This window comes from Ovis aries, chromosome 17, assembly GCF_016772045.2.
Source record: "Ovis aries strain OAR_USU_Benz2616 breed Rambouillet chromosome 17, ARS-UI_Ramb_v3.0, whole genome shotgun sequence".
Classification (NCBI taxonomy): domain Eukaryota; kingdom Metazoa; phylum Chordata; class Mammalia; order Artiodactyla; family Bovidae; genus Ovis; species Ovis aries.
In genome coordinates this window covers 56,612,115-56,632,092 of record NC_056070.1, presented here as the reverse complement: position 1 = coordinate 56,632,092, position 19,978 = coordinate 56,612,115, and the positions used below count along the sequence as shown (strand labels likewise).

The 19,978-nt window shown below is 44.1% G+C and overlaps 1 long non-coding RNA gene across 1 annotated transcript in view; it reads left to right on the top strand.

Annotated features, from left to right (window-relative positions):
* The window catches only part of LOC132658064 (uncharacterized), a 258,440-nt gene that overhangs the window by 67,936 nt on the left and 170,526 nt on the right, over window positions 1–19,978 (top strand). The gene's annotated exons all lie outside the window — the stretch shown is intronic.

The window sequence follows — 19,978 nt, the reverse complement described above, 5'->3', positions numbered from 1 at the left end:
TCACTTTGCTGGATCGCCAGGTTGGGAAGTCTGTTGTGGGTCCTAGAACTTTCTTAACGGTGAGAGAATTTCTTTGGTATAATTGTTTTGTAGTTTTTGGGTCATCTGCCTGGCAGCTCTATGGTGGAGCTAATGGCGACCTCCTCCATTTGCTGTGTGACCCAGATCTGCTACAGCCAGAGCCCCTGTCCCCATGGCAGGCCATTGCTGACCCATGGCTTCACTGGAGACACTCAAACACTCAAAGGCAGGTCTGAGTCAGTATATGGGGGCCTCTGGGTTTGATTCTAAATGTGATTTTGTTCCTCCGACCGTCTTGTTGGGGCTTCTCCTTTGCCCTTGGATGTGGGGTATCTTTTTTTGTCAGGTTCCAACATTCTCCTGTAGATGGTTGTTCAGCAGCAAGTTGCAATTTTGGCATTCTCACAGGAGAAGATGAGCACACATCTTTTTACTCTGCCCTCTTAATCTTTATCTGTAACAGCATAGGAGGAGAGGGCAACTGGCAAATTGAATCTTTTAATGGAGTGACTGGGGAAGGACAGATGAAGGAGAGAGTGAGAAGAAGCACCTGTAGATGCATTTTCTAACAATGCAGACATAACTTTGGGGAAAGTTAAAGAGCTACATACATTGAGAAGGACAGGGTTTTGCTGCATGAGATGCTAGTATAATAAAAATACAATGCTTGGCAGGAGGGGAGGCACATAGCTCTGCCTTGAAGATTCATGAGACATTTGGGAAAAGATGGATTCTCAGATTATAATGTCATTATTCGTTTCTCTCTCATGTGTTTTCTGTTTCCTCAGTAATGATGTTTACTAAAGAGGGAAGAAGAAAAAGCACAGAAAATTTTAAGTCGAGGTGATGACAAGATATTCATTCTAAGCTTTAGTGTCGTCATTCATGTACTTGTGTGTATGCATAAATAGGCACACATATGTATACAGATGTCACTTATAACTCTCTCTAGCCCTGTATTAATTAGCATATTTTGACTGCATAGAATAACTCTAACTCAACGTGACTTAAATAATAAGGACATTTATTATCAGTAGGGAGACCATATCATTTATCATTCAAACCAGTAAACTTTTGTTCAGGACAAATGCTAAATCAGAAAATACACTGGCACAAATGTCAACTGAAACAGCTCCAGGAAAACCAGGATTTTATGGAATGAATATTTATGTCCCCCAATGTCTAATCCCCAGTGTGATGGTATTTGGAGATGGGGGTTTTGAAATGTCATTAGGTCAGGAGGGTGGTGCCCTCATGAATGGAATTTGTACCCTTACAAGAAGAGGCCAGAGAGCTAGCAAGCCCTCTTTTTCCACCATGTGAGAATACAAAGGAGTTTCTCAAGGTCTTCTGCAATCTGGAAGAGGTCTCTCACCAGAACTTGACTACTCTGATCTCTTACTTCCAGCCTCCAAAATGTAAGAATTAAATGCTTATTGTTTAAACCACTCAGTCTATGACAAGTTGTTATATCAGCCTGTGCTAAGGCAAGGATGTGTGATCACCCTATGTTATCCTACACTTAAGAGGTTAAAGTGTCTGCCTCCCATGCGGGAGACCTGGGTTCGATCCCTGGGTCGGGAAGATCCCCTGGAAAAGGAAATGGCAACCCACTCCAGTATTCTTGCCTGGAGAATCCCATGGACGGAGGAGGCTGATAGACTACAGTCCATGGGGTCGCAAAGAGTCGGACACAACTGAGCGACTTCACCTCACCTTAAGGACATCTCTAGACAGGGCATGTCTAGAGTTAACTCTGAGGATCAAAGCCTTTGAGGCTCTCAAAGTCTCAGTAGCTAGCTTTTGTCCTTATACTTTTCTTTTTGAGTTCAGAGATGTCTGCAACAGCTTGAAGCATCAAGAGAACATCATCATAAAAGACACTGACTTTATTGTTTTTAAAATCTTTAATATTTTAATGATGTTGTGTGGTTTTTCAGTATGCAGGCCTTATACATTTTTCTTAAATATATTTCTAAGTATCTTTTAAATGATATTTTAAATGAGGCACTGACTTTGTTAGAACAAGAAATTGTATTTCCCAGGGCCCCCAGCAGACTTCCTATTGCTCAGAATTGTATCACATGCTCATGCTTCAACAAATCACTGACAAAGGCAATGAAATTACCATGATTGGTTTTGACCAGTTGAGATTTACTCCTCTCTTGGGGTTAAGAGGGAACATAGCCCCAATTCAAGTACTTGGCTGTTAGGAAAATAAATAAAATTGGAATTCTCTTGGTAAAAAGGATGCAGTGAATGGTTGTTGGGTAGGCAGTCAAAAGGGCTGCCACTCACTCACTCTGGCCAGAGCTCCCATGTAGGATTATTTGAGAGACAGACAGATTTGGCTCATAGTAAAGAATCTACCTGCCAGTACTCTTGCCTGGAAAATCCCATGGATAGAAGAGCCTGGTAGGTTGCAGTCCATGGGGTGCTAAGGGTCGGACACGACTGAGTGACTTCCCTTTCACTTTTCACTTTCATGCATTGGAGAAGGAAATAGTGGCCCGCTCCAGTGTTCTTGCCTGGAGAATCTTGGGGACGGGGGAGCCTGGTGGGCTTCCGTCTATGGGGTTGCACAGAGTCAGACATGACAAGCAACTTAGCAGCAGCAGCAGCAGCCATTGCTGGAGATGCAAAAGACACAGGTACCATCTCTGGGTTGGGAAGGTCCCCTGGAGGAGGAAATGACAACCCACTCCAGTATTCTTGCTGGGGAAAATCCCCTGTGCAGAGGAGCCTGGTGGGCTACAGTCTGTGGGGTCATAAAGAGTCAGACATGGCTGAGCATGCACACAGAACCAACAAACATAGATAATCAGTGGGATGATTTCCCAGAATTCAGAGACTGAGAAGACAATGGCTGTATCCAGTCGGGGAGAGGGGCGGAAACTAGGGCTCAGAGTGGCTAGTTATTTGATGTTGATCCCAGAGACGCTAAACGTCCAAGAAAGGATTAGAATTCAGTTCTGACTCCATTGTCCTTTATCATGTGGTACTATGGTAATCGTGAGTCTGAGTGAACTCCGGGAGATGGTGATGAACAGGGAGGCCTGGTGTGCTGCGATTCATGGGGTCGCAAAGAGTCAGACACGACTGAGCGACTGAACTGAACTGAACTGACTATGCTAATCTCAAAAGTCAAACTATTTTCTTTGGTTGGGGGTGAAAAGTATAGGAAGTAAAAGACAAACATAATTTATAATTGGGTTGGGAAGATGAGATTCATTGAGTTGTGATCCACGCATGGAACTCTGTCTTTTTGCTCTCCCATGTAAGACAGGATTTTGGAATACAAGTGCCACAAACTTATATTATTAGAGAGACAACTTGAATTGACTTTAATTTTTTTAAAGAATTGAAAAAAGAAATAAAAGTGAAAGTGAAGTCACTCAGTCGTGTCTGACTCTTTGCGACCCCATGGACTATAGCCTATCAGAAAGAAATAAAAGGAAGAGACAAATCATCTTTTGAAAACTGTTGTTAGTGTTTTTTTAAACCACAATAGGGTTACTTTTACCACATTTCACTGTCAGTTTCCATGCATTTAAAGTGTATTAACCTACCTTGTTGAATACTGGTGCTCCACAAGTTACCAGTGGGTGGAATAGTGGGAAAGGAGGGGAGAGAAATGGAAAAAAACCTCAATCCTTCAGAAATACCCTACCTTGGATGATAGCATATGTATGGGGGACCCACAGTCAGCTGTCATCCCCCTTCTTCCAGGCCCTCCCTTCTCCCTATTCTTCTTCCAATTAAGCCTACTCAGGACCCATTTCTAACAAGGGGCTGTGTGTGAGTGCTTCTTGATGATTTCATTTTCAACAAGTTATAAGTCAGGAAGCAGCTGGGAGCAGAGCAACTCAGATATGAGCAGTCTTGGCTAATTAGATTTCCGGCTGCCTTATTCCTTTACCCAACACCCTACCAGTCTGCTGTCCTGTCATGCCCTCTGTTGAATTTCATTCCACTGGTTGTCTTGGTTAATTTGCAAAAATCAGGCAGAAATACACCATCTTCTACATTTATTAAAGGTTTCTCTGCTGGGGCTGATAATGTCAGAAATCAGTAGCAAATTCTTCATGCCCCAGGGGTATCTCCACAGTGAACAACCTCCTTATGGTCAGAGAGTGTGGACACTGCCAAAGAGGCATTTGTCAATGAGTAGAGCCATTTTTGGCTGATGAAATGACTGGAGGAGGGGCATGAACATCTACCTGAGGGGTTTGAAAAAAAACAAAACAAAACGCTAAACTTCTTGTAAAGTCAGTCCTGCACAGTAAAAACTTATCCCCAGTATGTTAGTAGACACTGATAAACCGTGCAAAATGCAGAGAGGAGGAGGAATCCTTAGCTTAAACTTCTCCCCTTTAAGAGGCTTAAAACCTCTGATCTAGGTATGGAGGTGGGAGAAAAGGGGTTTGACTCTCTGTCTAAAGGTGTTCTGGGCACTCCTGGCTCATTCTGTTTCTTTTTCACTGCTGGACCTCCAGAATCCCACACAATGCCAGGCTCATAGTAGATGCCCAATCTCTCAAGATTGATTTAAGTTGTTCATGCCGTCTTCTAACCATAGGATCAGCCTGATTTCAGTGAAATTTTGATTGAATGTCTACTGTATCATCAGTGTCCAGTGAGGAAGACAGAAACCACACTAGGTATTAAAAAAAAAACCAACAAACTTTAGCAGCACCCCAAGGCATGTGAGACCTTAGTTCCCTGACCAGTAATAGAACCCTCACCCCATGCATTGGAAGGCAGAGTCTTAACCTCTAGACTGCCAGGGAAGTCCCACACAAGGTATTTTAATGGGGGGAGTTTAATACAGGGAATTGGGTGGATAGATTGTAGAAATGGCAGAAGTAGGAGAAAGATAGATGTAATAGCCAAGCGAATCTGCTACTGCTCTATAGCTGGGGATCAAAGGAAAGAACATATGGTTATCAAAGCCTAGAAGCTGAGAGGAGGGGCTCTTGGATCTGAGCTTATACCTCTGATGAGGGGAGACCTCTCGTTTGTGCTAGGACCTGTGAAAGGCACACATTGCCTGACTCTGGGAGTGCTGAAAGCAACTGTAGGCTAGCATCACTTGCCAAAGCAGAGTGGCGGGTGGTGGTGGTGGTGATGGTGCTGGGGCTACAGGGTGATGGGGGTTGGATGCCAGCCATAAGAAGGAGCAAGTCCCTAAGTCCCTTCTGCCTCCTTCAGCCTTGACATCTCCCGCTATTGACAATGGATAAGGGGATCTAGCTGGCAAAGGAGAAGTGTAATTTTCAGACCTCACAGCAACAACACAAAGCAGACTAATGAAGGGCAATTTTAGAGCTGGGAGATGAGAGTTGACTAGGATTTCGTGTTAGGTCTTGGGAATCTAGAGGTGAGCAAGGTAGATGCAGTCCAGGCTCTCAGAACTTGCAGACCAGGGACATTATAAGAATAATTAAAAATGCAATTAATTATTGCTATAATGCATATTTTAAAGTACAAGTACAGGGCATGGGGAAAGCACAAAATAGGGGACATGAACTTGTTTGGGGCTAAGATTCTTCTGTTAAGAAGGAAGCACTTAAGATACAGCCTGAAGGGTGAAGAGGATGACTTAGCACAGCGAAAAGGGGAGGCAGAGAAACCATGATATGTATTGATGAAGCAAAAAAAACAAAAAAACAAAAAAAAACCCTCAGCATATTATTTTAGCAAAATAGAAGTTTGATTAAATAAAACAAATGAGCCAACCATATCCTTGCAGCATATGGGGCTGCATTTCCCATGTTCAACATGGGTCAGGCTTCCGCTCTAGTTTTATTCATAAAATTAATTCAGTACCCATAGGAGGTAGACAATCATTGTCCACAGGAAATTGAACAATAACAGAGCCCTCTTTTATTGATGAGCAATAATTTGCAGGGTTGGCAACAATGCCCACCGATTCCTCTGTTGTAAGATGAAGTGAGATAGTATAGGTTAATTGTCTAGGCCAAGGTCTGGCACAGAGCAGATTTTCAGAAAATGTGAGGTTCCTTCTCCCCTGGCAGTGACTCACATCTGGGTTCTAGTCCTAGTCTGAGCACTTCCTCATCTGCTTTGTCTCGTGTTTCATCAATTGTCATTGAAGCCTGTAATGACCACACTTGGATGTCTCTGTATTGCTAGGAATCTGGGGAGCACAGAACTGACCAAATCTTTGAGATATACCTGTGAGGTCTTCACCTTGTATTTCCTTTTTTTAATTAAAAAAAATAATTTAAGATTTTTTTTTGATGTAGATCATTTTCTTTAAAGTCTTTATTGATCCTATTATAATATTGCTTCTATTTTTTTAAATGTTTTGTATTTTTGGCTGCGCGGCAGGATCTTGGCTGTCTGACCAGGGATCAGACCTGTACCTCCTGCTTTGGAAAATGAATTCTTAACCACTGGACCACCAGGGATGTCCCTTCACTTTGTATTTCTAAGTTATATAGTTGATGGAAACTGAAAATCCTTGATCTATTCACTAACAACTGACCCTGTGCGAGGACCCTGCCCTCCAGGGGAACCAATAGTCTTTCTGGTCAACCTGAGGCTCTTAAGATCTTGAGGCAAGAGAAGGAGTCTGATCTGCTCTCTGCTGTCTCCCCAGTTTCTAAAATAGAGCCTAGCACAGAGTGAGAATGAAAGCTGCTCAGTCCTGTCCGATTCCTTGCAACCCCATGGACTGTAGCCCACCAGGCTCGTCTGTCCATGGGGATTCCCCAGGCAAGAATACTGGAGTGGGTTGCCATGCCCTTCTCCAGAGGATTTTTCAACCCATGGGTTGAAACCAGGTCTCGCACATTGCAGGCGGGTTCTTTACCGCTTGAGCCATGAGGGAAGATCAAGAATACTGGAGTGGGTAGCCTATCCCTTCACCAGGGGATCTTTCCAACCCAGGAATCGAACCAGGGTCTCCTGCATTTCAGGCAGATTCTTTACCAACTGAGCTACCAGGGAAGCCCAACACACAGTAGGGATTCACAAATATTTTTAATATAAGCAATGGGAGCCAAAGAAGGAAGAAGCAGAAAGGGGATAAGCCAGAAAACATCAGAAGAGTGGATCTCCAGAATTCCACTTCAACAGAAGCTTCCTGGCAAGGGTCCATAGCTGAGATTCCTCTGTGACGCACTTCCTCCTGCCTGGCCTGGCTCCCAGAGGACAGCTGTCTACTCAGACCAGTTTCTTCATCATTAGGCTGGGCAGAAAAACCAAGCAAGACCAAGTTTCTACTCCCAAGAGAGAGATTAGTGATCCCATAGAAACTCAGACAGACCTGGGTCCAAATTCTCCTTTCCCAACTTGTGAGTTTCATATCTCTGAAGAAGCCCTTGATTTTTCCTCAGTCTTTATTCCCCTGTACAAAGGGGAGGACTGCATATTTCTCAAGGGGACTTCTATGAGGTTGAATGTGATCATGTGACTATGGATGAGGCATGAGGCTCCCACCTTCGTTGGCTTCTTTGTTCCCTGAAATATTCAAGTTCAGCCTCCACTGTCCTAAGGGAAGGAAGAAAAAAAAAAAAAAAAGGATTCCAGTGACATCTGTAGCTTTGGAAGTCCAAAGGCTGAGGTATTTGGGAGAGTTTAGGAAGATTTCCTTTAGAAACCATTTATTTTCCAAACTCCTTTAACTCCAGACTGGAGGAAGCAAGGGGAGTTAAACCCTTGTATGCACATGGGACCCTGGACAGCACCTCTCTGGGGCAAAGTTCTGGAGAGGTTTTAGGGAGCAGGACCCCACTTTTAGTTTTGGATTCTATGAGTGTCTCATTGCCCTGGGGAGTCTAGCTCTAGTTCCCCCTCTTAATGGCCATGTGACTTTACACAGGAGAACTAAGCTCTGGACCTCAGTTTCTACATTTAGGATTGAGGGGATTAAAAACAGATCTTACCTCGTAGAGCTATTAGTGGGAGTAAATGAAGCACACCTTGTAATCCTGAGAATGGTGCCCAAGAAGGACTCAATAAGATGTTTTAGAAAAGAAAGAGGGGCTTCCCTGGTGGCCCAGTGGTTAAGAAGCTGCCTTCCAGTGCATGGAGGACTCAAGTTCGATCCCTAGTTGGGAAACTAAAATCCCACATGCCGTGGGGCAACTAAGCCCCCGAGCTGAAACTACTGAGCTTGTGTACTTTAGAGCCCATGGTCCACAAGAGAAGCCTGAGTGCTGTGACTAGAGAAAGCCCAGGCACTGAAAAAAAAAAAAAAGAGAGAGGAGAGAAGAGAAAGGAGGAAAGCAAGAATGCTCAGGGAGGTGACAGGCTTCGTGGAGATGTCCGCAGCGCCACTGTGGCACTGTAGTGTACTAGCTGGAGAGACCGCACGTGGTGGGGGGTCTAGCCAGGCATGTGAAGGACAGACTGTCTTTCCAGTGTTCCTGGAGCGCCACAGTTCCTGGCCCTTAAATGGGACTTGGAGTTCAGGAGGAGGAGAGGGAGAGGATGAGACAGCGGTTCTGCAAGGTTGACTTTGGCTGGAGTGCCAGCACCATAGTGAAGGACATGCTGACCACATGAGGCACATCCCATCCTTGAAGTCAGTCAGCATGGAGGCTGGCAGTGAGCTGGGGGGTTCATCTCAGTGGGTATCAGTAGAGAACATGAACAGATGAAAATAAAGACCCGACCAGGGACTTCCCTGGTGGTTCAGTGGCTAAGACTCTGCACTCCCAATGCAGGGGGCCTGGGTTCGATCCCTGATCTGGGAGCAAGATCCCACATGCCACAACTAGGAGTTCATCTACCGCAACTAAAAGATCCTTGCATGCTACAAGGAAGATCAAAGATCCTGCGTGCCATGACGAAGACCGAGCACAACCAAATAAATAAACATTAAGGAAAAAACAAAGAGCTGGCCGCTCCTCTCCACATGGCACACCCCTGGGGGTTGGCATCGTTTCCACTAAGAGGAAGGGAGGGAGAAAATACAAAATCTGTCTTGGTTTAAGCTGAAATCAAGGAGAAAAATAAAAATCACCAAAATGATTGCGTTTAGCTCTAAGTGACAAGATTAAATGTTCTGCTTCAGAGAGTTTTGGGGGGCTCAAGATAGAAATTAAGTTCAGTGAGAGGACATATAGGCTTCACTCCTGAGAAGGTTCTGGGGAAGTCATAGTCACTCAGTGTTCGAAGGGCTTGTAACATGGTAAGTGCTCCATAAATGGAAAATAAGCATGTAAATAATCATTGAAAAGATCTACTGCATCTGCCCGTGGCAGTGGCCAGCCTTTCCAACTGATGGAGGGATGGGAGCCAAGAATCAGCCCAGCTTCAGGTCTCTCCCTCCTTCCTCCTGACTAGTCCCCTTACTGGGCAGACATCCTCCTGACCGAGCCTGGCGAGCAGAGCACGGAAAAGGCAGTGGACTCTGAGGACATGCCACCCTATAAATACTTCCAGGGGTAAGAGAGATTAATGGTGTTATAAATGCCAGTGGCAAGCCCCGTTTGTGTTAATAGCCTTATTAGTTACATTGCTGTAAAATCCAGATCTCCACACTGTTTAATAGCTACAGTTCTGCTCAGCAGCATTAATTCAATAAATTGAGGCCCCTTGACATAAATCTTAAATCCCCTGGAACACAATTAGGAAATCCCTCCTGGGGGGTCAGAGATGGACAGATGGAGAGAGGCCAGCGAGCTTCCAGCAGGAACAGTGAATCTCATGACGCAGGCTGTCTCCAGAGGCTGTCAATGTGGGTCATTTCCCATCTGTAATCCCAGTAGGCTCGATCTTGACCTTGAATGTGGAGGGTCTGACAGGGATTGCTGGTGATTCAGGGTAGGCGAACTCAAAGCCCCCGTTAGCCTTTATGACACCTTTGTGCAAGTTAGAGAAAGCCATCCTACCCGTCTCTGTCCCCTGCCAACAGCGGATGCTGCCTCATTGTACAGGACCCGGTGGGAGACTGGCGTCTTTGTGCTGATAAGAAGTAGATCAGAGGAGCTGCAGGGTGGATTTCAACCCCTCTGGCCCCCACTTTGGCGTCCTTGGCTGGGAACCCTTGTGCACCGAAGAGCCCATACAACCAAACATGGCAGCCTGAGTGAAACTACAAAATTCAACCGCAACAGAGGAAGTAAGAGCCTGTAACTGAAAGACCTAGAGGTTAGAAAGTTAAAGACAAACAGAGTGAAATAATTTATCATTAGGCACATATATGTGAAAACACTAAAGAAAAAAATCAGTGGGATGTTGGATCCAACATTCAGGATCATGGTTGCCTTTAAGAGAAACACAGAAGACGGGATGTGTAGATGAAATTATTGCTAACATTTAGGTTCTTGGGACTTCCCTGGTAGTCTAGTGGCTAAGACTCCATCCTCCCAATGAAGCAAGGAAGATTGAAAATCCTGTTTGCTGCAACTAAGACCTGGTGCAGCCAAATAAATAATAAAAATAAAATAAATATTAGAAAAACATTTAGGTTCTTAATTTGGGCAATGAGTTCATGGTAGTCATTGTATTATTTAAAAAACAGTGAATAAAACAGTTATCATTAGCTAGTGGTTAACCTGACTCCATGTACCTGGAAAGGGGAGACAAACACAAGAAAGTAGAGACTAGGTCTGATATCCTGTTTCCTTCTCTCCCTCCCTTATTCCTAAGAATGATCCATACATACTAAGCCTTGGGCTAGGCATCTTACATCCATCATCGTATTTAGTCTTTATAAGCACTGTGTGTCCTGGGGTTGAATCCTGACTCAACTACCTAGAAGCTGTGTGATCCTGGACAGGTTATTTAATTATGTTTTGCTTCAGTTTCCTCATCTGTGAAGTATATGTGTGTATTTGCACACACTGAAAAACTCAAAACAAAACAAAATTAGAGTTTTGGTCATAAAAATAGGCAAAAAAGAATAAATGTGAATAGCAAATAGTAGCTACTTAAGGATTAAGTGAGATATTGCATTTGGACTTATGCTTAGCAGATAGTAGGTTATTCACTAAATGTTAGCTATCAGAGAATCATTATGCCCATTTTATAGATAAGGAGAGTAACGATGTTTGAAATGTTAAGTAATTTGCCCAAGACTGCACCATTGGCACTGACAGCCGTTACTTTTCTCCCTTTCTAGCCAGTCCATTTTGTTTCCTCTCTTTCTATCTCTTACACAAATTACTTGATTTTGAATGTAAGCCAAAAAATGTGCTAGGTTTTGAGGGGCAGAAATGAAAGGATAATGTGTATAATCCTTACACTTAAGGATCCTATGGTTGTGAGTTTACTCTAATTTTTTTAAAAAAGAAAGCTGTGGTACATATAAACAATGGAATATTACTCAGCCATTAAAAAGAACACTTTTGAATCAGTTCTAAAGAGGTGGATGAAACTGGAACCTATTATACAGAGTGAAGTAAGCCAGAAAGAAAAACACCAATACAGTTTACTAATGCATATATATGGAATTTAGAAAGATGGTAATGATAACCCTACATGTGAGACAGCAGAAGAGACACAGATGTATAGAACAGTCTTTTGGATTCTGTGGGAGAAAGCGAGGGTTGGATGATTTGAGAGAATAGCACTAAAACATGTATATTATCATATGTGAAACAGACCGCCAGTGCAGGGTCAATGCATGAGACAGGGTGCTCAGGGCTGGTGCACTGGGATGACCCAGAGGGATGGGATGGGGAGGGAGGTGGGAGAGGGGCTCAGGATGGGGAACACATGTACACCCATGGCTGATTCATGTCAATGTATGGCAAAAACCACCACAATATTGTAAAGTAATTAGCATCCAATTAAAGTTAAAAAAAAGATACGGGCACCCAGAAGTCCTTTCATAAAAACATCCAAATTCTCCAAAGAGCCAGTGGTTGGGTAAATTTGGGGGAGAGGAGAGGAAGAAGAGTATGGTAATGAGGTCTGGTCATTCTTGCCAAGTGGAAATTCACCCTTCCCTGGCAACCTGGAGAGATGGCTTGGTTTTATTAAGGGAAGTGGTACTTAGAGTGTCCTTATCTTGATTGATTGAGTTATTAACATATTTAATGAGCATCTACCACTTGCCAGGTCCTGGAGAGACAGTGTTGAACAAGACATAGTTTAGTTCATTTCCTCAGGGTCCTAATGTGTGTGTGGACAGGACGATTGTTGTTCAGTCACTCAGTCATGTCTGGCTCTTTGTGACCCCATGGACTATAACCAGACGGCTCCTCTGTCTATGGGATTTCCCAGGCAAGAATACTGGAGTGGGTTGCCATTTCCTTCTCCAAGGGACCTTCCTGACATGGGGATCAAACCCTTCTCTCTTGTGTCTCCTGCTTTGGCAGGCAGATACTTTGCCACTGATACACCATAGATGCCTGGATGGGAGGATAGAAGCGATTAAACAAGTAACCATAGAAAATGAAATAGATGCTGTGATAGAAGGCATCAGGAGGTGCTGCAGAAACTAAGGGGAGGGGCATTTTATCAATTATCCATTTCTATATATCAAAGCATTCCAAAATACAATAGCTTAAAGTAAATATTTTATTATTCACAATTCTATGGGTTAAGGATTTAGTAGGCTGACTTGTTTCTTTCCCACATAGTATTGGCTGGGGCATCTGGGCTTGGACAGGAGTTGAGATGACCTCAGTCACGTGTCTGACACCTTATGGGGATGACTTGACTCTCCTGGGGCTTGTTCATATGGCTGGGCTGCTTTCTTCTCATGATGTTGGTTCCCACATAGTTTAGGACCTTACTTCTCCTCCATGCGGTAGTTCTCTCTCCTGGACTTCTTTACTCAGGGGCTATGTTTCCCCTGATTGAAAACAGAAGAGGATTTGTAGTCTCTTAAGGTTTGGGATCTGACATCCCAGAATGTCACTTCTGATGCCTTCTATTGGTTAAAGCTGGTCAACCTCCAGCCTGATTCAAGGAGTGGGGGAACAGAGTCCACTCTGTGACGAGGAAGGCAGAGTAGGTGCAAACTGATGGGGAGATTGTTGATGCTATCTTTGCCAATAATCTACTACAGTAAACTCATCCATCCTTAAGGTATGGTGGTCAGGGAAAGCTTCCTGGAATAGGCAACATCTAACTGGACACCTATAGTTTGAGTAGGAATAGGCTAGAGATTATGGAATATGTAATACAGAAGAACAGTGTGTGTGGAGACTCAAAGGCAAAGGGGAACATGGAACTTTCAGAGACCTCTAGGAAGTTCAGCAACGTGAGGAGTGGGGACTGGTAACAATGGGGTTGAGGAGGCGGGCAGAGGCAATCAATAAGGGTCCTTTAGACAGTGCTTTATCTGAAGGACAATGAGGTGCAATTGGTAGAGTTTGCATCTGGGGGTAACAGGACGTGATTTAAGTTTTAAGAAGGTCCCTCTGGTTATAGGGGAATAGGGAATATTCCAGAAGTAGGTTGCAGCTAGTCAGAATAAAAGTTCTGAGATAGGTTAGAAAGTTGTGGAGCTGTCCAAGCAAGAGATGGTGGTGGTCATAGAAGAGATGGAAATGGGTGGATGGGGAAGATTTTTAGGAGGTTAGTATGGTGGGATAGGGCCAAGGCATCCATTCAGTGCCCCTGAACTTGAACTTAAAGGAGTTACTTTCTCTCTTCCACCCAGTTCCATTCATTCTCCAGCTGTGCTAAAACTTCTTCCTTTTATACCTTCCTTCCCTTTCTATGGCAACCACCCACTCGCCCACCCACCCACACCACCTCATGGCTGGGTGGTTTCAATAATCAACTAATTAGTCTCCCTGTCTTCTGAGTCTCCCCTTCCAATCCATCTTGCACACTGTCGCTAGAATGAGTATTCTAAAACATAGCTTTACATCATGTCAGCTCTCTTTGGAAAACAACAGAACCAGTCATCACAGGAGAAAATGAAAAATCTCTCATATGGCAGTTTGAATATTCCTTGGAGTGGACTTCTAAAAGGTATCCCTTGCTGTTGTCCAATAGGATCCCACCTGCCAGATATAAAAATATTTCCAGTGGTGGGGGAATTATTGGATGACAGTGGTAACAGTGACAATCATGTAATGTGGCCATATCTATCAAGATTAATTAAACTTGCCTTTCAAGTTGGTGAGGTAGACCTGGAGATGGGCTTCCCAGATCCCCGCTTCAGGGCAGGGTTTCCTGCTCTGCTGTGGGAAACGTGGTCAGCGGGTGGCTTCCAGCCTTCAGCCGCCGAGAGCAACCTCACCCAGCCAAGGCCGTGCCTTCTGGAGCAGTCAACAGCCTGGCTGAATGAGATGGCTGGAAAGGTGTGGATGTCTTGGCTCAGCCAGTCTCTGCTTGCTTGGCTGACTGCCCTGGACCTGCACTACGGTTTACACTTTTGTCTGCCCAATTCTCTTTCCTTTCCCCTCCCTTCCACATACTGGAGACAACTTTGTGTATGTGTGCTTAGTCACTCAGTCATGTCTGACTCTTTGCAACTCCATTGACTGTAGCCCACCAGGCTCCCCTGTCCCTGGGGATTTTCCAGGCAAGAATAGTGAAGTGGGTTGCCACGCCTTCCTCCAGGTGATCTTCCTAACCCAGGGATCGAACCCAGGTCTCCCACATTGCAGGCAGATTCTTTACCATCTGAGCCACCAGGGAAGCCAGGGGACAACTTTATTGAAATACTATTCACCCATTTCAAGTGGACAGTTAACTTTCAGAGGTCAAGTTTTGAGTATATTCATAACTGTGAATTTTATCACCCTGAAAAGAAACTCTGTACTCTTTGGCTTTTGTTCCTCATTTCCCCCAGAACTTCCAGCCCCAAGCAAGCACTGATACACTTTTCATCTCTAAAGACTCGCCTGTTCTGGGCATTTCAGATGAATGACGTCATCTAATACATGGTCTTTGGGGTCTGGCTCATTCTACTTAGCATGCTGTTTGCATGGTTCATCTGTGCTGCAGCATGCCTCTAGTTCATCCCTTTTATTGTCAAATACTATTCTACTGTATGGATATGACACTTCTCATCCATCCGTTCATTAGCTGATGGACATTTGAGTTGTTTCCACTTTTTTGGCTGTTATGGATAACGTGGCTATGAACATTTACGTACAAGGTTTCATGTTGACATATGTTTCTAATAAACATTTTTCAACCCGAACTCCATCTCAGCATCTGTTCCAGAGAATATAACCTGTGACATTTGGCAATCTCTGCTTTAGGAATTTATCCTCCAGGCAGACTAGTAAAATACAAAATGGCATGTACAGCATGATTTATAACACCATTGTTTGTATTGGCAAAATGTTGGAAACAATAGGTTTAAGAGATTAGCTCACCGTGATCAGTGAGGTTAAGTAACCTGGTAAGTAGCACAGTGAGCGTTGGACCCAGGATTTGAACTTGAGTCTGTTGAGTCCATAGGAAGTTATCTTTCTGCTCCCCTCCCTCCCTCCTACTGGTTCTATAGGGCTTTGTAAACACAGCCCACAAGCGGGCTGCCCTCGGTCTAGAAATAGCCCATACATGTGTTTAGTTTGGACTGTAAAAGTGTGCAGTGTTGAAAAATCACTAAGGAAGCCCAAGGGCTTCCCTGGTAGCTCAGCTGGTAAAGAATCTGCCTGTAATGTGGGAGACCCCGGTTTGATCCCTGGGTTGGGAAGATCCCCTGGAGAAGGGATAGGCTACCCACTCCAGTATTCTTGGGCTTTCCTGGTGGCTCACATGGTAAAGAATCTGCCTGTCATGTGGGAGACCTGGATTCGATCCCCGGGTTGGGAAGATCTCTTGGAGGAGGGCATGCAACCCACTCCAGTATTCTTGCCTAGAATCCCCATGGCTAGAGGAGCCTGGCAGGCTTTAGTCCCTGGTGTCGCCAAGAGTCAGATACAACTGAGCGACTAAGCTCAGCAAGGAAGCCCCAAATAACATACACTGGGTGGCTTAAACAATAGACATTTATTTTCTCAGTTCTTGAGGTGGAAAGTCCAAGATCAAGGTTCTGGCAAACTTTGGTTCCTGGTGAGGGCACTCTTCTCGGCTTGCAGAGGATTGCCTTCTTGCTGTGTCTCTTCCTGTTATATAGGGGCATTGGCCCTATTGGATTAGGATTCAATCTTTATGACTTCTTTCAACCTTTATCACTTTATTTTAGGTGCAAATACAGTTACATTGGTGATTAGGGCTTCATTATATGAATAATTCTGTCCATAATAGATGGATTGCTTTTTTCAGTTCCTATAGTAAACCAGTTAATTGTTCAATGTAATAATATGAAATGAAGTCACTCAGTCGCGTCCGACTCTTTGCGACCCCATGGATTGTAGCCCACCAGGCTCCTCAGTCCATGGGATTTTCTCACATGCTGGTAAAGTAATGCTCAACATTCTCCAAGCCAGGCTTCAGCAATATGTGAACTGTGAACTTCCAGATCTTCAAGCTGGTTTTAGAAAGGTAGAGGAACCAGAGATCAAATTGCCAACATCCGCTGGATCATGGAAAAGCAAGAGAGTTCCAGAAAAACATCTATTTCTGCTTTATTGACTATGCCAAAGCCTTTGACTGTGTGGATCACTGTAAACTGTGCAAAATTCTGAAAGAGATGGGAATACCAGACCACCTGACCTGCCTCTTGAGAAACCTATATGCAGGTCAGGAAGCAACAGTTAGAATTGGACATGGAAAAACAGATTGGTTCCAAATAGGAAAAGGAGTACATCAAGGCTATATATTGTCACCCTGCTTCTTTAACTTCTATGCAGAGTACATCATGAGAAACGCTGGGCTGGAAGAAGCACAAGCTGGAATCAAGATTTCTGGGAGAAATATCAGTAACCTCAGATATGCAGATGACACCACCCTTATGGCAGAAAGTGAAGAGGAACTAAAAAGCCTCATGATGAAAGTGAAAGAGGAGACTGAAAAAGTTGGCTAAAGCTCAACATTCAGAAAATGAAGATCATGGCATCTGGTCCCATCACTTCATGGGAAATAGTTGGGGAAACAGTGTCAGACTTTATTTTTGGGGGCTCCAAAACCACTGCAGATGGTGACTGCAGCCATGAAATTAAAAGACGCTTACTCCTTGGAAGGAAAGTTATGACCAACCTAGAGAGCATATTCAAAAGCAGAGACATTACTTTGCCAACAAAGGTCCATCTAGTCAAGGCTATGGTTTTTCCAGTAGTCATGTATGGATGTGAGAGTTGGACTGTGAAGAAAGCTGAGTGCTGAAGAATTGATGCTTTTTTTTGTTTAAGAGAACATTGCCTTTATTTCATAAGTTCCGTTTGCCCCACTCCGCTTTATATCGCTCTCTCACTTGAGATAACTACTATATTAATGCTTGTGGTTATCTTTTGAAATGTGGTGTTGGAGAAGACTCTTGAGAGTCCCATGGATTGCAAGGAGATCCAACCAGTCCATCCTAAAGGAGATCAGTGTTCTTTGGAAGGAATGATGCTAAAGCTGAAACTCCAGTACTTTGGCCACCTCATGCAAAAAGTTGACTCATTGGAAAAGACTGATGCTGGGAGGGATTGGGGGCAGGAGGAAAAGGGGACGACAGAGGATGAGATGGCTGGATGGCATCACCGACTTAATGGACATGAGTTTGAGTGAACTCTGGGAGTTGGTGATGGACAGGGAGACCTGGCGTGCTGCAATTCATGGGGTCGCAAAGAGTCAGACACGACTGAGCGACTGAACTGAACTGAACTGATAGTAAACCCATGTCTAGTTCCAGGTGAATCCTGCAGTCCAGCTAATCCCTTGCTTATGGATTCTGTAAGACACTTGATATCCTTCCTTACAACAACCCCCCTTTGTGCTTAAGCTAGCTTCAGCGGGTTCCTATTACTTGTCACCAGGGGTGACAACAAGAGCTATGAATGGCAGGTACTAATACACAGTGGTTTTGAGCCTGGATCTAGGAGTCAGTGGGCTTTCTGCCACTCAGTTATTCCCTATCCACAGGCAAGTGGCTTAGACTCCAGGAGACTCAGGTGCCTCATTTAAGATGTGGGGATGAAATAATACCTAGCAGGATGGATTATTGTAAGCACTTTAAGACACGATGTATATAAAGTCTCAGCAGAGTGCCTAGTACATAGTAAGTACTATACTTGATAGATGATAGACTTTATAATCATGATCATTGTTGTTGTTAACATTATTGTTCAGTGGACCAGCTCAGCTAGATAATTTCTAAGATTTCTCTCAGGTCTGGTGTTCTCATTCCTGGGTTTTAACCTAATCTCAAAATGAAGTTTTGAGAGATGTCTACAATGTTCCTGACATTGTATTTAACATTTTGTGCAAAGGTGTTTTCTCCCAGATAGAGGAGTCTAGAGCTTCCGTCATGTTCTTAAAAGGGTCTGTGCCACCTCTTCCCTTTGAACAGTTAGGAATCATTCCTCTAAGATATAAGGATTCCAAATATTTTAGGGTGACCCTGAAGAAGTAGAAGCTGGTCCTCCTGAGGATTAGGTTAGTGCTAAGACAGATTTCAGTTCAAAACCTTCACATAACTTCCAGAAAAGCTGAGCAATCTAAGGCTCACAATCAACTTTATCAAAGCAATTTAACATGGATGTAGCTATCTCCCAGAAGCATGCAGACCCACAGGGATATAAAAATTTGATGGGAGGAGCAAGGACTCAGGTGTCCTTGGGAAAGGTCAGCTTGATATGTGAAAGAATACTGTGATGAATGGGTTGGATATGGTCGGATATGGTCCCTGCCCTCCTGGAACTGGAACCCATTACTCCATCATAAGAGGCAGATTTTGTTTTGATAATTTAAAATGTGAAGAGCGTTACGAGGGAACAGTGCCAGTTGAGGGGGGATTTGGGGAAGCTTGTGGTCCCTTGTGCCTAGTAGATGAGACAAGTCTGGTTCTTCCCACTAGCATCCTTCAGACATCCACATTAAGCAGATCAGTCCCGATTTAATGGTGATTTGTCAGCATCAAGCCTTAGGGGCCTTTACTCAGGTCTAAATCAAATTCAGAAGCTGAAGAGCCAGATCTGAGTTTAGTGTGGATTTTACAGGTCAGTGAGGCTGAACAGCAGCTCTCCGGCTGGTGATAAATGTGTTGGGATCTCTCTCTGGCTCTGCCAAGGCCACTGTCAACTCTGCGTCTTCATTTCCTGAGAGTGTTGTGGAAAGGCTGGCAATAGTCATCAGGCTGGAACCCCATACCTCACCAGGGATATTTAGGAGGACTTTCTGGGGGCTAAGCATCTGCTTCTGGCTCAGGTGCTGGGCAACCTGGGGCATCCCCTGTGCTGGCAAGTGGCTGAGGTAAGAGGAGATGACAGTGAACTCCTAAGAGCAGAGACCACATATTACCATCCTCCTATGCCCAAGACAAGAATTGTGCCCAGCACAAATGAGTATCTGTCAAATGACCATATTAACAAAGGAAAAGCACCCTTGCATGAAAAGCAGAGACCAAATGACTAGCCATAGTGTTTTTCCCATCCTTCATTTTGTGGGAATGGTTTCTGGCATTACCCATTTAGTATTATTTCCTGTCTGCCTGTCTCAGACTCAAATGCAGTATGTGCTAATCCCTGGATAAAGACCCAGAGAAGAGATGGTGGGGTTTTGTCCAAAAAGACCTCAATGGACTTGTCAGAGACGAGAGAGAACAGAGTTCTGTGAGAGAGGGAGGCCTTGTGAGGCACGCGTGGTAGTGGAGGTTGGAGGTTTTGACGGGACAATTGGGAGTGAGAAATGTGCTGATAAGGAAAGGAGGAGAGTTGACATGTAAGGCAAACGGGTCATGATACCTCTTTAATGGTGCCCAAAATATTAAAAAGAAACAAACAAAACAGACTAACATACTTTTGGTTGCTGGGCTGAGCAACCAAATTCTACAGTGCTCCAGACTTGGCCATGTGGGAACTTGAGTTTGATTAGGGTTACATGTGGACTCTCAAATCAGTTCTGATTTCTCACTGCTGGCCTTCATTATGCTGAAATCCCCATGCAGTTGTTGGTGGTCTCAGATCTTTGGCATAACAAT